Source organism: Pelophylax lessonae (genome assembly GCF_965119305.1).
Source record: "Pelophylax lessonae genome assembly, chromosome: 3".
Classification (NCBI taxonomy): domain Eukaryota; kingdom Metazoa; phylum Chordata; class Amphibia; order Anura; family Ranidae; genus Pelophylax; species Pelophylax lessonae.
In genome coordinates this window covers 178,893,077-178,910,754 of record NC_138770.1, presented here as the reverse complement: position 1 = coordinate 178,910,754, position 17,678 = coordinate 178,893,077, and positions in this window count along the sequence as shown.

The window sequence follows — 17,678 nt, the reverse complement described above, 5'->3', positions numbered from 1 at the left end:
TGCTGCCTGTTCCATACCCCCCCTACTCCTCATCTAGCCTTTTAGGGGTACAAACAATAGTAATTGGGGCCTAGTGTGGTTGTGTACGTGTGATATACATACACTTTTTTTGGATCATATTTTCTATTCCGCTATTTAATCAAAAACCTTTGGGGATCAGTTAAATTGGGGGATAGTCTGTGTTGGTACGTGTGAGAGAGATCCACCTTTCCAAGTTGTTGGGGTTCATCTCATACTTCTGAAGGTTTGAGGGTGCTGCCTGTTCCATACTCCCCCTACTCCTAGCCTTTTAGGGGTACAAACAATAGTAATTGGGGCCTAGTGTGGTTGTGTACGTGTGATATACATACACTTTTTTTGGATCATATTTTCTATTCCGCTATTTAATCAAAAACCTTTGGGGATCAGTTAAATTGGGGGATAGTCTGTGTTGGTACGTGTGAGAGAGATCCACCTTTCCAAGTTTTTGGGGTTCATCTCATACTTCTGAAGATTTGAGGGTGCTGCCTGTTCCATACCCCCCCTACTCCTCATCTAGCCTTTTAGGGGTACAAACAATAGTAATTGGGGCCTAGTGTGGTTGTGTACGTGTGATATACATACACTTTTTTTGGATCATATTTTCTATTCCGCTATTTAATCAAAAACCTTTGGGGATCAGTTAAATTGGGGGATAGTCTGTGTTGGTACGTGTGAGAGAGATCCACCTTTCCAAGTTGTTGGGGTTCATCTCATACTTCTGAAGGTTTGAGGGTGCTGCCTGTTCCATACTCCCCCTACTCCTCATCTAGCCTTTTAGGGGTACAAACAATAGTAATTGGGGCCTAGTGTGGTTGTGTACGTGTGATATACATACACTTTTTTTGGATCATATTTTCTATTCCGCTATTTAATCAAAAACCTTTGGGGATCAGTTAAATTGGGGGATAGTCTGTGTTGGTACGTGTGAGAGAGATCCACCTTTCCAAGTTGTTGGGGTTCATCTCATACTTCTGAAGGTTTGAGGGTGCTGCCTGTTCCATACTCCCCCTACTCCTAGCCTTTTAGGGGTACAAACAATAGTAATTGGGGCCTAGTGTGGTTGTGTACGTGTGATATACATACACTTTTTTTGGATCATATTTTCTATTCCGCTATTTAATCAAAAACCTTTGGGGATCAGTTAAATTGGGGGATAGTCTGTGTTGGTACGTGTGAGAGAGATCCACCTTTCCAAGTTGTTGGGGTTCATCTCATACTTCTGAAGGTTTGAGGGTGCTGCCTGTTCCATACCCCCCCTACTCCTCATCTAGCCTTTTAGGGGTACAAACAATAGTAATTGGGGCCTAGTGTGGTTGTGTACGTGTGATATACATACACTTTTTTTGGATCATATTTTCTATTCCGCTATTTAATCAAAAACCTTTGGGGATCAGTTAAATTGGGGGATAGTCTGTGTTGGTACGTGTGAGAGAGATCCACCTTTCCAAGTTGTTGGGGTTCATCTCATACTTCTGAAGGTTTGAGGGTGCTGCCTGTTCCATACTCCCCCTACTCCTCATCTAGCCTTTTAGGGGTACAAACAATAGTAATTGGGGCCCAGTGTGGTTGTGTACATGTGATATACATACACTTTTTTTGGATCATATTTTCTATTCCGCTATTTAATCAAAAACCTTTGGGGATCAGTTAAATTGGGGGATAGTCTGTGTTGGTACGTGTGAGAGAGATCCACCTTTCCAAGTTGTTGGGGTTCATCTCATACTTCTGAAGGTTTGAGGGTGCTGCCTGTTCCATACCCCCCCTACTCCTCATCTAGCCTTTTAGGGGTACAAACAATAGTAATTGGGGCCTAGTGTGGTTGTGTACGTGTGATATACATACACTTTTTTTGGATCATATTTTCTATTCCGCTATTTAATCAAAAACCTTTGGGGATCAGTTAAATTGGGGGATAGTCTGTGTTGGTACGTGTGAGAGAGATCCACCTTTCCAAGTTTTTGGGGTTCATCTCATACTTCTGAAGATTTGAGGGTGCTGCCTGTTCCATACCCCCCTACTCCTCATCTAGCCTTTTAGGGGTACAAACAATAGTAATTGGGGCCTAGTGTGGTTGTGTACGTGTGATATACATACACTTTTTTTGGATCATATTTTCTATTCCGCTATTTAATCAAAAACCTTTGGGGATCAGTTAAATTGGGGGATAGTCTGTGTTGGTACGTGTGAGAGAGATCCACCTTTCCAAGTTGTTGGGGTTCATCTCATACTTCTGAAGGTTTGAGGGTGCTGCCTGTTCCATACCCCCCCTACTCCTCATCTAGCCTTTTAGGGGTACAAACAATAGTAATTGGGGCCTAGTGTGGTTGTGTACGTGTGATATACATACACTTTTTTTGGATCATATTTTCTATTCCGCTATTTAATCAAAAACCTTTGGGGATCAGTTAAATTGGGGGATAGTCTGTGTTGGTACGTGTGAGAGAGATCCACCTTTCCAAGTTTTTGGGGTTCATCTCATACTTCTGAAGATTTGAGGGTGCTGCCTGTTCCATACCCCCCCTACTCCTCATCTAGCCTTTTAGGGGTACAAACAATAGTAATTGGGGCCTAGTGTGGTTGTGTACGTGTGATATACATACACTTTTTTTGGATCATATTTTCTATTCCGCTATTTAATCAAAAACCTTTGGGGATCAGTTAAATTGGGGGATAGTCTGTGTTGGTACGTGTGAGAGAGATCCACCTTTCCAAGTTGTTGGGGTTCATCTCATACTTCTGAAGGTTTGAGGGTGCTGCCTGTTCCATACTCCCCCTACTCCTAGCCTTTTAGGGGTACAAACAATAGTAATTGGGGCCTAGTGTGGTTGTGTACGTGTGATATACATACACTTTTTTTGGATCATATTTTCTATTCCGCTATTTAATCAAAAACCTTTGGGGATCAGTTAAATTGGGGGATAGTCTGTGTTGGTACGTGTGAGAGAGATCCACCTTTCCAAGTTTTTGGGGTTCATCTCATACTTCTGAAGATTTGAGGGTGCTGCCTGTTCCATACTCCTCCTCCTACTCCTCATCCATCCTTTTAGGGGTACAAACAATAGTAATTGGGGCCTAGTGTGGTTGTGTACGTGCGAGATACATACACTTTTTTTGATCATATTTCCTATTCCGCTATTCAATAAAAACCTTTGAGGATCAATTGAATTGCGGGATAGTCTGTGTCGGTACGTGTGAGATCCACCTTTCCAAGTTTTTGGGGTTCATCTCATACTTCTGAAGATTTGAGGGTGCTGCCTGTTCCATACTCCTCCTCCTACTCCTCATCCATCCTTTTAGGGGTACAAACAATAGTAATTGGGGCCTAGTGTGGTTGTGTACGTGCGAGATACATACACTTTTTTTGATCATATTTCCTATTCCGCTATTCAATAAAAACCTTTGAGGATCAATTGAATTGCGGGATAGTCTGTGTCGGTACGTGTGAGATCCACCTTTCCAAGTTTTTGGGGTTCATCTCATACTTCTGAAGATTTGAGGGTGCTGTCTGTTCCATACTCCTCCTACTCCTCATCCATCCTTTTAGGGGTAGAAACAATAGTAATTGGGGCCTAGTGTGGTTTTGTACGTGCGAGATACATACACTTTTTTGGATCATATTTCCTATTCCGCTATTCAATAAAAACCTTTCTAGGGCAAGATCTTAAATTACAGAAATATGAGGAGACCGTCAAATAAGGGCCGTGGCCTGGGTCGTGGTGCTGCTGGTAGAGCTCCTGTTGCAAGGAGAGGACGTGGTCGATCTGTGCCAGCTACACGCACAAGTGAAACACCTTCCTCAAGTGTGAGTAGGCGACAGAACCTGCATCAGTATTTGGTAGGGCATCAAACGCCCCTAGAAGTGATGAGGCCAGAACAAGTTGAGGCGATAGTAGATTGGTTTGCTGCTGACAGTGCCTCCAGTTCCTTCACATTGTCTCCCACCCAGTCTACTGCAGAAAGGTCAGAGTTGGCACCTGCAGCCAATGTCCAACCGTCTTTCACCTCACCCCCTTGCAAATCAGGCCAGCAGTCTGAGCCCCAAGCCATACAGCAGTCTCTTATTCTTTTTGAGGACTCTGTCAGCAGGGTTTCCCAGGGCCATCCACCTAGCCCTGCCCCAGAAGTGGAAGAGATTGAGTGCAGCGATGCCCAACCACTTATTTCTCAAGATGAGTACATGCAAGGATCATCGCAGCACGTCTCCGATGATGACGAAACGCAGGTGCCAACTGCTGCGGCGTTCAGCATTGTGGAGACCGACAAGGAGGGCAGGGGTGAAGACTGGGTGGAAGATGATGTGGAGGACGATGAGGTCCTCGACCCCACATGGAATGAACGTCATGCAGGTGACCTGAGTAGTTTGGAGGAAGAGGCGGTGGTCGCACAGAGCCACCAGCACAGCAGAAGAGGGAGCAGGGTGCAGAAGCGGAGCGGCCGTGCCCTAGACACTACGCCCGCTACTGCCCAACGCAGCAAGGGAACGAGCGCACCAAAGTCAGCTCAAAGGAGTTCTCTAGCGTGGAAGTTCTTTAGAAAATGTGCTGATGACAGGACACGAGTGGTTTGCACCCTGTGCAATCAGAGCTTGAAGCGAGGCATAAACCTTCTCAACCTGAGCACAACCTGCATGATCAGGCATCTAAGTGCAAAGCACGAGCTGCAGTGGAGTACACACCTTCAAAACCAAGAAACGTCTCTGGCTCATCCTGCTTCCTCTTCTGCTGCAGTCTCGGCCGCTCCAGCCACATCTGTAGTGATACCGGCACCTGCCACCCCGCAAACAGACGATCTGTCAGCAACACCACCACCTGGGTCACCAACAACCATCTCCACAATGTCCCGTGGAAGCGTTCAGCTTTCCATCTCCCAAACACTTGAGAGGAAGAGGAAGTACCCCCCTACCCACCCGCGATCCCTGGCCCTGAATGCCAGCATTTCAAAATTATTGGCCTTTGAAATGCTGTCATTCCGTCTGGTGGAGACGCACAGTTTTAAAAACCTTATGTCGGTGGCTGTCCCACAGTATGTCGTGCCCAGCCGCCACTACTTTTCCAGGCAAGCCATCCCTTCCCTGCACAACCAAGTGGGGGAAAATATCAGGTGTGCACTGCGCAACGCCATCTGTGCCAAGGTCCACCTAACTACGGATACGTGGACCAGTAAGCACGGTCAGGGGCGTTATATCTCCCTAACGGCACACTGGGTAAATGCAGTGGCGGATGGGCCTGAGGCGGATAGCAATTTGGCGCATGTCCTTCCACCACCGAGGATTGCAGGGCGCTTCAGTTTGCCTCCTGTTCCTAACTCCTCCTACTCCGCTTCCTCATCCTCTACCGCCTCCTCATCCGGACAGCGTAACACCTTCACCACCAACTTCAGCACGGCCAGGGGTAAACGACAGCAGGCAGTTTTACAACTTGCCTGTTTGGGGGACAAACCACACACCGCGCAGGAGTTGTGGAGGAGCATGGAACAGCAGACAAATGAGTGGTTGCTGCCAGCGAGCCTCAAGCCCGGCCTGGTGGTGTGCGATAACGGGCGAAATCTCATAGCAGCTCTGGGCCTAGCCGGTTTGACGCACATCCCTTGCCTGGCGCATGTGCTGAATTTGGTGGTGCAGAGGTTCCTTAAAAACTACCCCGATATGTCAGAGCTGCTGCAGAAAGTGCGGGCCGTTTGTGCGCACTTTCGGCGTTCTCACCCTGCTGCTGCTCGCCTGGCAGCGCTGCAGCGTAACTTCGGCCTTCCCGCTCACCGCCTCATATGTGACGTGCCCACAAGGTGGAACTCCACCTTGCACATGCTGGAAAGACTGTGCGAGCAGCAGCAGGCCATAGTGGAGTTTCAGCTGCAGCACGCACGCGTGAGTCGCTCTGCGGAACAGCACCACTTCACCACCAATAACTGGGCCTCCATGCGAGACCTGTGTGCCTTGTTGCGCTGTTTTGAGTACTCCACCAACATGGCCAGTGGCAATGACGCCGTTCTCAGCTTAACTATCCCACTTCTATGCCTCCTTGAAAAAACAATTCGGGCGATGATGGAAGAGGATGTGGCACAGGATGAGGAGGAGGAGGAGGATGAAGAGGTAACATTTCCAAGGCTTTCAGGGCAGTCATTCGCAAGGGGCTCCGAGGGTGGGTTCCTGCACACGCAAACGCCAGGGACGCAATTGTCCAGCAGGGGCACAGTTCTGGAGGATGAGGAGGATGAGGAGGAGGAGGAGCTGGAGGAGGAGATGGAACCATGTTCACAGCAGGGTGGCACCCAGGCCAGCTCATGGCCATCACTGGTGCGTGGCTGGGGGGATACAGAGGACACGGACGATACACCTCCCACAGAGGACAGCCTTTCGTCGCCTCTGGGCAGCCTGGCACACATGAGCGATTACATGCTGCAGTGTCTCCACAACGACCGCCGAGTTGCCCACATTCTAACTTGTGCTGATTACTGGGTGGCCACGCTGCTGGATCCCCGTTACAAGGACAACGTACCGTCCTTAATTCACTCACTGGAGCGCGATCGCAAGATGCGCGAGTACAAGCGCACGCTGGTAGACGCCATGCTGCTGGCATTCCCATCTGACAGCGGGGCCACAGTGGAAGCACAAGGCAGAGGAGGAGGAGGAGGAGGTCGCCAACGCAACCAGGGCACCGCCAGCACCTCAGAAGGCAGGGTTAGCATGGCCGAAATGTGGAAAAGCTTTGTCAGCACGCCACAACAAACAGCAGCACCAGCAGCTCAGATGGAACGTCTTAGCAGGAGGCAGCATTTTACCAACATGGTGGAGCAGTATGTGTGCACACGCCTACATGTAGTGAATGACGGGTCTGCCCCCTTCAACTTCTGGGTCTCCAAATTGGGCACATGGCCTGAGCTTGCCCTTTACGCCTTGGAGGTGCTGGCGTGCCCTGCAGCCAGTGTATTATCTGAACGGGTATTTAGCACGGCTGGGGGCGTTATAACAGACAAGCGCAGCCGCCTGTCCAGAGACAATGTGGACAAGCTCACGTTCATTAAAATGAACCAGGCATGGATCCCACGGGACTTTTCCGTACCTTATGCAGAATAGCAATGGATACCGACCTTACCCACCCATTGTTCCATTTTTGCTCTTTCTCACTCTTTTGGGGTGTACCCTCATTTAAAATTTTTGAAAAGAAGCAGTGTTGGCTACCTCGTCCTCCTCCTCAGGGCCAGATTAATGTAGGGGCTATTGGAGCTGCAGCTCCAGGCCCCTACCTTTTATATAGGCCCCGGGTTGGCCATATTCACTGTTACCGCTCTTCTGTCACTTGTAAACACAGAAGTCTGGCTTCTATGCTCGCTTCCCCAGGCAGCACCCTCAGAACCTCCCCACACAGCGTGAAGGCCGGACAAGGAGGGACAGTTGGCGATGCATGGATGTGTTTATGGGCTTCAGAGACAGCATCCCATGTTGAATTAGGCATGCATGGCTGCACCCTTCCTCCTCTGGGTGCATGGCAAGGCACGGCCCTTAAGGCCCTTCAAAATCCTCAGCACCAAGCCCATGATGCTGTTAATCCGGCCCTGGTCCTCCTCCACCGCCGCTTCCACCTACACCGCCCATAGGTGTGCGCAGCCTATTGCATTAAGGTGTGCACCCCAAAGTTGAAATACACATGCATGTGTTTGCCAGCAGGGAGAGTAATGTATCGGGGCCATGTACCTGTAGGCAAGGAGAAATAGAGCAGAGCAGGTCCCAGGGAGATCTTTCCCATCTCCTCACTGGCAATGCTATGTGCCCTAGGTGATTAGGGTGTGCCCAGGCACACCCAGCACACCCTGTGCGCACGCCTATGTCACCGCCACATCCACCACCACCTCAACCTCCCTCCTACTCCATATGGGCCTCGTCCTTCAGAGATGAAGAAGAACATTGTTTTATTTTTCTGTTTTTTTTTGTTGTTTTAAGTTATTTCCCTATCCACATTTGTTTGCAGAGCACTTGCCATGCTCTTAATTACGTTTTGCTGCCATTTGCAGCACTCTAGCCCTTTCCTTTGGTGTTTTAGAGCCATTTTAGTGCCTTAAAGTTCGGGTCCCCATTGACTTCAATGGGGTTCGGTGTCCGGGAAAAGTTCGGTAAAAGTCCGGGACACGGACCCGGACTTTTTTTTAAAGTTCGGCCGAACCCGTCGAACACGGACATCTAGGTGTCCGCTCAACCCTACTAACAAATAAAGTGCTTCACGTGCTTAAAAATGTGCTAGATGCAATATATCAGAATTTAAAAAATACTGGTGCAGAAAAATTCCAGCATTAAGAAAATAAGGCACCTGAGCACCTTTTCTGAGCAATTTTGCACAGTATTTTTGGACATTCTATAAAATTATTATTGTATGAATTTATTTATGAATTGAATTATTTATTCTCGTGAGCACATTGCGCATTTTGCACATGTATTTATTTATTTACAAAATAATTTTCTGCACCTGTATTTTTTAAATGCTGATATATTGCATCTAGCACATTTCTCTTACGTCCTCTGACAGTCGTCGCCTCTCTTAATTCATTACGATTGGGTAATGGCTGTGCACTCTAGGAGTAAGCTAGGCAGTTATTAAACAGTTAATAGCAAAGGTTTACTTAACCAGACACACCTCTAGGGGGCTGTCCCTCAGACATTATCCCTCAGCTACTTAAAACTTATCATTTTTATCAGTTTTCTTGCTGCCTAGCTTAGGAGTAGGCTAGCTTCCCTGATCGGGGCTTAGCCCTGATGTCTTTTTCTACTCTATTGAGTTTTTTCCTTTTCTCTCACCCTCACTCTCACCAGTTAGTCAGGATCCTGTTCCTGGAGGACTACGGGAGATGCGGAACTGTGCCTGCACTGGATATCCTAGGTCCAGAAGGAGTTCACTTTTCTGCCGACGGTCGTTTGCGGGTCATTTGGTCCAGCCCTGGCCTTTCAATTACGAGCCTGTGAAGCTTCGTTCTTCCCCGAGGGTGTCTCAACGCCGGAACACCCGCTGTTGCTAGCTCCCTCCTTTGGCTGCCGGGACCTTCACGGGGGAGGTGAGAGGTCATCCGTGCGATAGCGCGATCCCACGACCGACTGGACGGGTGAGTGTTTAGTCCAATAACCCCCATGTCCCTGGGACCCTTGAGGGGGTTATGTAGTGGGCGCACTTTTTACGTGGGATAGGCAGAGAGAGCTCTGCGGGACCCCTGTATGGCTGGTTTCCGGCCCCCCTTCCCTACCCTTCCCCCTACCTTTGGTGGGCTTTGTGTGGACTGTGTGTGCATGTGTGGGGGCTTAGTGAGGCCTAAACGAGAGTCCTCTGTAGTAACCAGGCCGCAAGTAGTATCGCGGTTGGTGCCGTTTTTGACGAACGAGCGCCATCTTGGATGTGGGCACATAGGCCGTTGGGGACGTACGCTCACTCCCTGTGTCCGCAGTGTCTTAGACGGCGGCATGTAACAGATACCGGACCCCTTGTCGGGGGTTTATGGTTTTTTAGACCTTTTCTCCCACTAACCAACTGATATTCAGGGGTTTTGGCTATCAAGGGGTCCCATTGAGAGTTTTGCACGTGGCGGGGGGCGCTAGTCGCGATTTTGAGAGACAGTGTTCTCCTTTGCTAAAATGCCTAAGGGCCTCATTGATTCCCTTATAAAATTCCCCGCAGTACTAGTGGAGGCTCTGAGTAAATCTGGAGCCCCCGTCCCGGGGTTTTTTTTATCTATTTTTTTCACTTCTTTGTTAGTCGCACCTGCGATTTTAACGTCATGCATGAATCGTTCGATATCTGAAAGTTTTCTCCCGATTAATCGGCCATGCCCTCCCAATCTTCTGACTCTGAGCCTGAATGGATTGCCACGGATAATGTCCCCCCTGAGGGGTCCCTGTCTTCAGCTTTCTGAGGAGGATGAAATTCCCTCCCTGGTGGCGCATGAACGTGCTGTAATAAATACCCTCATGAGCACCATTACAGAACCCCAATAACTTTGACTAGGAGTTATCTCCAAGGTCAAGCAAGAGATCCGCTTTCGGTTCCCGAAGAGCAGGGTAGCCGGGTCAGGTTTTTCCCTGCCCTGGGGAGTTGCACGATACGGTTACCGGCCAGTGAGTCGTATGTAACATACGCTGGTGCCTAAACATTTTTCCCATCGCTACTCTTCAGAGGCTGTGAAAAAACGTTGGACGGTGTCCCCTAAGGTGGACCAGGCAGTCCTTCGGTTAAATAATTACACAGTGATACCGGTGGAGGATTCCATGGTACTCAAAGATCCAGCGGAGAGACGCATGGAAGCTTGGTCCCGCCATATTGACTCGTTGGCGGGATCCCTGTTTATAACCTGTGTTTGTTTCAGTGATGGCATTTCAGGCTCTCCCGACATGGCCATATGCACTTCACAGCATTCTGGAAGCGGAATTGGTTTCTCCGGCTATCCTTGGTATGGTGGACCGGGATACAATACCAGCATGTACCTGTGGCAACCCTAGATAAGGGCCCGATCATTGACCGGCTGTCGGCCGTTGGTATTGCGATTCGTCGCACCATTTTGGGTTAAAACGTTGGTTTGTGGACCACGCTTCATACCGTATGTTGGAGATCATCTCTTGGAGACACTCTAGATGTCATGATTAAGGGGTAAGAGTACTCTTCTACCCCAGGCCGCAAAGGATAAACCTCCCCATAACAGGCAGGGACCTTCCTTCAAGGTACAATGGGGGTCCTTTCACGCCGTCGGGGCGCAGTATAAGGGAACCGTTAAACCCCAGGTGGTCAGTCCAGCTCGTATGGCCTAACTGACAAGGTGCCTGACTTTGGAGCAGATTATGCTGTTCAAAGCACTGTGGTCAGGCAAGCCTAAGACCAGTTCGCTTGGTTCGGCGACCCAATCCACCTCTTCATGAAGGGACACCCTCACCCGTAGCAGTGGTGAGGGGACGTCTGAGTGGTTCCAGGAACCTTGGTTGTCCAAGATTCAGGATAGGTGGGTTCACGAGCTGATTCGCTTGGGATACAAGATCGAGTTTTCGATCCTTCCCTGCAGACAGGTTCTTTCTATCAAACCTCAGTTTGTCTCCAGACTGCCTCGACGGTCTCCGGGGGGCTGTGCAAGACATGCTCGCCCAGGGAGTCATTATACCAGTACCTGTGCAGGACAGGTTTTGGGGTTTTTACTCCAACCTATTCACTGTGCCCAGATAAGAGGGGAAAGTGCGTCCTATTCTGGATCTGAAGTCACTAAACTGCTATGTGCGGGTGCAGAAGAGTCCAGGGGACTTTCTAGCTTCCATCAACTTGCAGGATGCATATCTCCACGTCCCTATTTTCGAGGGTCACAGAGATATGTCCGCTTCACAGTTGCGGGGGGAGCATTTTCAGTTTGTGGTGTTGCCCTTCGGCCTTGCTTCAGCTCCCAGAGTCTTCACCAAAGTTTTGGCCCCTGTTTTAGCTTTAATGCGTTTTAAGGGGTTTGCCGCCCTTGGTTTCCTGGACGACCTCCTGTTGAGGTCCAGCTCAGCTGCTACCCTGTCGCAGGATCTGTTGTTGACAATCCAGATGCTCCAGGAGTTTGGGTGGACCGTAAACTTCCAACAATCGACACTGACTCCGTCAGTGCGTATTCACTATCTGGGCATGGTCCTGGACTCTGCCCAGGCTTGAGTGTTTCTCCCAGAGGACAAACTTCAGGTTCTACAGGAAGAGATCAAGTCCCTTAGGGACAAGGATCTCTCCTCCCTGCGGACCTGTATGCGGTCGCTGGGTCTGATGGTGTCGGCTTTCTAAGCTGTTCCGTTTGCTTGATTTCACAACGGATCTCTACAAGCGGAGATCCTGGCCAGATGGGACAAAACTCCTCAGTCCTTGAACCGGAGAATTTCTCTCAGTAATCAAGTGAGACTAGATCTCTTGTGGTGGCTCCAATAACCAGCATTGACTCATAGTCGGTTATTTCGGCCTCTGTTATGGACAGTGATAACCATGGATGCCATAAACGTGTTGGAATTTCGAGCGATAAAGCTTTGCTTATTCCGGTAGACATCCCAACTTCAGGGCTGTCCTGTCCGAGTACAGACGGACAACGCCACGGCAATGGCTTACATCAATCACAGAGGGGGCGCCAGAAGTGCCTGGTCAACCTCAGAGGTGATAGAAATTCTAAATTGGGCCAAAATGCATGTCCCGGCAATTTCTGCCGTTCATATTCTGGGAGTGGAGAATTGGCAGGCGGACTATCTGAGCCGCCAGACCCTGGACCATGGGGAATGGTCCCTACATCCAGAGGTGTTTCAACTCCTGTGTACCCAGTGGGGGACTCCGGACATGGACCTGTTTGCGTCCCGTCTGAACAAGTAACTATAAAGGTTTGTGTCCAGAACACGCGTCGGAACAAGTCTCGGTGGTTCTGGTGGCCCCAGACTGGCCATGCCGGTCATGGTATTCAAACATCGTACAAATGGCCGTCGAACCTCCTTGTCGGTTACCATTGAGAGACGATCTTCTGTCTCCAGGGCCGATCTTCCATCCGGCATTTCAGTCGCTGGCTTTAACGGCGTGGCTGTTAAAAGCCAAGTCTTAAGAGATAGGGGTCTCCCGGATGCGGTCATCCCTACATTACTGAAGGCTCGGAAAGCTGTTGCCAGGAAGATTTATTATCATACCTGGAAAGCCTATTTTATTTGGTGTGAATCGCAGGGTTTTCCCCCCGCGTGCCTTCGCGGTAGCGAAGGGGTTAGCCTTCCTACAGTAAGGGGTAGATAAGCGTTTAGCGCTGACAACGATTAAGGGCCAGTTGTCGGCTTTGGCCATCCTTTTCCAGCGCCCCCTGGCGACCAATCCTTTGATTCGCACCTTCATTCAGGGGGTGCGCCATTTGGCCCCCCCAAGGAAGGCTCCGGAGCCTCCTTGGGACTTGACTTTAGTATTGTCCATTTTACAACGACCCTTTTTTTTTTTAGAACATCTGAGATATTTCTCTGCCTGTTTTATCCCAGCAGGTTGTCTTCTTGGTGGCTATCACATCTGCTCGCAGAGTGTCCAAGATAGCAGCCTGGTCTTGTCGTTCACCCTACCTGGTGCTACATAGGGACAAGGTAGTCTTGCGACTAAATCAGTAATTTTACCCAAGGTGGTCTTTTCCTTCCACCTTAGTGAAGATGTTGTTCTGCCTTCATTCTGTGCAAAGCCTAAGCATCCTAACGAAGTGGCCTTGCATTCTTTGGATGTGGTACGGGCTTTTAGGCAGGGCCGTCTTTACCGCTGGGCAAAAGGGGCAGCTGCCCAGGGCCCTGTCAATCTTTAGGGGCCCAAAGCAGAGCTGCCCCTTAAGTCGCAAATCGGAGCCCCATCGGCGCTGACCGCTGCAACTACAGTCACTTTATGTGACAGAAGCCGGCATCCGGCCGGGCCTGGCATCGGCGCCCCCGCACTGCTCTCTAGCAAGGAGCGAGGAGTGGGCGGGGCCATGAGCTCCACTGATGCTCTGGCCCCACCCTGTCCGTCTGTTAATGGTGTGTGGCGGGAGGCCTCGAGGTAGGAGCCAGGACTACACAGTGGAGCCGGTAGCCTGTCCTGTCACGCAGCATCGCAGCCACAGCCACTGATCAGTGGAGTGGGGGGGGGGTAATGCACATGACACCAGCCTCGAAGGGAGCACGCTGGTCTCTGCATTGAAAGGGGGTACGGTGGTCTCTGCATTGTAAGGGGGTACTCTGGTCTCTGCATTGAAAGGGGGTATGCTGGTCTCTGCATTGAAAGGGGTACGCTGGTCTCTGCATTCAAAGGGGTACGCTGGTCTCTGCATTGAAGGGAGCACGCTGGTCTCTGCATTGAAGGGAGCACGCTGGTCACTGCATTGAAGAGAGCACGCTGGTCACTGCATTGAAGGGGGCACGCTGGTCACTGCATTGAAGGGGGGCACGCTGGTCACTGCATTGAAGGGGGGCACGCTGGTCACTGCATTGAAAGGGGGCACGCTGGTCACTGTGCATTGAAAGGGGGCACGCTGGTCACTGTGCATTGAAAGGGGGCACTCTGGTCACTGTGCATTGAAAGGGGGCACACTGGTCAATGTGCATTAAAAGGGGGCATGCTGGTCATTCTGCATTGAAAGGGGGCACGCTGGTCTCTCTGAATTGAAAGGGGGCACGCTGGTCACTGTGCATTGAAAGGGGGCACGCTGGTCACTGTGCATTGAAAGGGGGGCAAGCTGGTCATTCTGCATTGAAAGGGGTCACGCTGTGGTCTCTCTTCATTGAAAGGGGGCACGCTGGTCTCTCTGCATTGAAAGGGGGGCACACTATACCTTAATTACTGAAGGCCCCTTTCACACTTTTGTGACCTTAAAGTCACGCATTTTTTTTACAGCGTTTTTTGCCGCAAAGCAATGCCTATTACATTTTTTTGTTTGCACCCCCCCCCCCCCAAAAAATTTGAGCACCAGCCGCCACTGCCAGGCTGTGTCCAGAAGGATTTATTTATTAGAGAGCATGCTGCATGACTCTGGGCCACCACCAGACCAGACACTGCTTGATGGGCCTTCTTTAGGCCTGATTCACATGTATGCAGGTTGGGGGGCCCACATTTTCAAAGGCACAGCATCATATTCATTTGAACGAGCTGCTTTCCCGCAGAAAAAAAAGGTGCATGCAGCATTTTAAAATTTCAGTGGCATCATGCACCATGCGACTTACCTGCAGTTCCTTCACTGGCAAGTTTGCTGAATTTTTAGGTATGTGGGCCATGCATTTAAAAACACAGTGCATTTGCGTTAACTGTGTCATGCAAACGCACTGTGTTTTTAAATGCATGACCCACATACCTAAAAATGCAGAAAGCTTGCCAGTGCAGGAACTGCAAGTAAGTCGAATGGTGCAAAAGCAGGATGGATTTCAAGGCCTTTGAAATTTTAAAATGCTGCATGCACCTTTTTTCTACGGGAAACGCAGGCATAGCAGCCCATTCAAATGAATAGGATGCTGTGCCCTTCTAAAATGTGGGCCGCCAACGGACATACATGTAAATCAGGCCTAAAGCAGTAGTAAAGTAATTTACAAATAAAAAAGCTGGTCCCCCTGCAGGTTTAAGTCATACCGCACTAGTATACACATTGATGTGAAAATGGCTGCAATTTAATGGGGTGTTGGGATGTCATAAGGGGTACTGTAATTTGTAAAGGGGCACTATGACATGAAAATGGCTGCAATGTAATGGGGCGCGGTGATGTGATAATGGATACTGTACTTTTTAAAGGGGCACTGTGACATGAAAATGGCTGCAATGTAATGGGGTGTTGTGATTTGTAAAGGGGCACTATGCATGAAAATTGCTGAAATGTAATGGGGCGCTGTGATGTGATAAGGGGTACTGTGATTTGTGTATGAAGGAATGCTGTTGGGGACCCCAGAAGAGGAGGATCGTGGCTGCTCTGTGCAAAACTTTTCCACAGAGATTGAGATGTTGGGGTGGAGAGCTAAATTGCATGGGGGGCGGGGGGCAAGAAAATGTTTGCCCAGGGTCCAATCCATATTAAAGACGGCCCTGCTTTTAGGGTTTACCTATCTGCCACAGAGTCTAACAGGAAATCTGATTCCTTGTTTGTTCTTCCTGAGGGACCTCGGAAGGGCTTAGCTGCGTCTGCAGCGACCATTTCAAAATGGATCAGACAGACTGTGGTTAAGGCCTATTCTGTTAAGGGTCAGGTTCCTCCTTTCCCTGTAAAGGCTCATTCCCCTTGGGCTTTTCGCCATCAGGCTTCTGTGGCTCAGGTGTGTAAGGCGGCGACTTGGTTGTCTGTGCACGCCTTTACAAAGTTTTTACAAACTTGATGTTTTGGCATCCTCGGATGCTTCTTTTTAGTGCGGCTGTTGTTTGAATAGTTTTTTGGCTCTTCTTTGGTTTTTTGTTGTCCTGGTTTTTTCCAGTTCCTTTAAGGGCAATGTTTTGCCTAGGGTGGCCTTCGTTACCTCTTTATGGTTGCATTTTTCCCCACCCCTCACACCTTTGTACTGCTTTGGGACATCCCAATTGTAATGAATTAAGAGAGGCGACAACTGTCAGAGGACGTAAGAGAAAATAGAATTTTTGTAAAATCTTACCGTAAAATTATTTTCTCTGAGTCCTCTGACAGTCGTCACCCCCGCCCCTCTGGTGTCTATTTTTTATATGTTTAGGGCCAAGGAAAGAGCAAAGGACCCAATTCTACCACCCGCTCCTTCAGGAATAGTGCTACACATGTCATTTCTTTTTTTCAGGAGTGCAAGTGGCCTATTGCTTTGAGTTAGAAAAATGGCTTTCACAGTAGGTTATGTTTGTTTGCTTTGTTAGTTGTCAGTAAAGCACATTTTGAATCTAAGCAGGGATCTGCACATATGAGTCTGGGAAACATCCTGCACTAAAAGTCTAAGACTTGCACTACTGACCTGCAGACCTGTGCTTTTGGAAGACTGCTTTCCTTAAAATGTGACTATTGCTGCTGTTTTTGTTTTTTGGCAGCACAGTGGAGTGGATATACTAAAGGCACATAGACATGGCACTTTGCAAGTGCAGTTGCACAACTTTTGACCAGAGCTTAGTAAATGTGGTAAAGCTCTGCTGATTTCCATCATCCAATCATGTACAAGCAATAATGCTGTTTTTTTTATTTTCCGTGCAGCTGATTGGGTATATTTTACAAAATGAAGCTTTACCACATATACTATGCTGTGGGGAAAATGAGTTCAACTGCACTAGCAAAGTGCACAGTCTATTTGCTTTTAGAAAAACAACCCCATTTTACAGTAAACCCTCCTCCATCCTGGGGGTTACGTTCCGGACCCACCCACGAAAAGTGAAAATCTGTGAAATAGAAAAACCCTACTTAAATACACTCTAGGCATGTTTTCATAACTTTCACTTTACTTTTAAAAGTATTTTAAGGTCTTTAAACACACTTTTAAAACAATAGAAACTAATTTAAACACATAAAAGATACTGAGAGACAGAGCAAGAGCAATGGAAAACACAAAAATATTTAATTACCAATGATTCATTTAGTAAAATAATATGAATAGGTCTTACAGAAAAAAAAGTCAATATACCGGGACCGCAAAAACTGAACCGCGATATAACGGGGGTTAACTGTATAGTGTAATGAGAGGGGTCTCTTTGATATTTTGGGTAGGTAAAGAGAGCAGTCAAGATGGAGGAACTGTGCGTACCCTTCCAATGAGGACACATGTGCTGAGGTCTTTGGCTGGGGAAAAAAAGAGGCACCACAGGAAAAATAGCAGCAGCAGTTCACCCTCTTATTGTAACTAAAAGATATAACAAGTTGTGGAGAATGAGTTATTCCATGGTTTTGGACTATATCTTATGAAATTTTAAGTTAAGGTAATAGAATTTATAAACACTCATGTTCACCCTATGCCTGGGGAAATTGTGTAACAGCCAGTTTGGGAATAGCAGTGGTAGTGAGCCAAAGACTGTAATGCAAGCTAAAACACCTGGGCATCTGTGTGTCTCATTGGCCCCAACTGTAGTCAGGATTGTATGGTAATTGCATCAGGACCAACCTAGTTTGGAGGTGTCTGCAAGAAAGTGTGTAGTTCTCCCATCCAGGGCTCCTGAAAACCAACATTTACTAATTGACCAAATTGGAAACTGTATTATTCATTCATAAGCAAAGCTATGTGGTGAGGC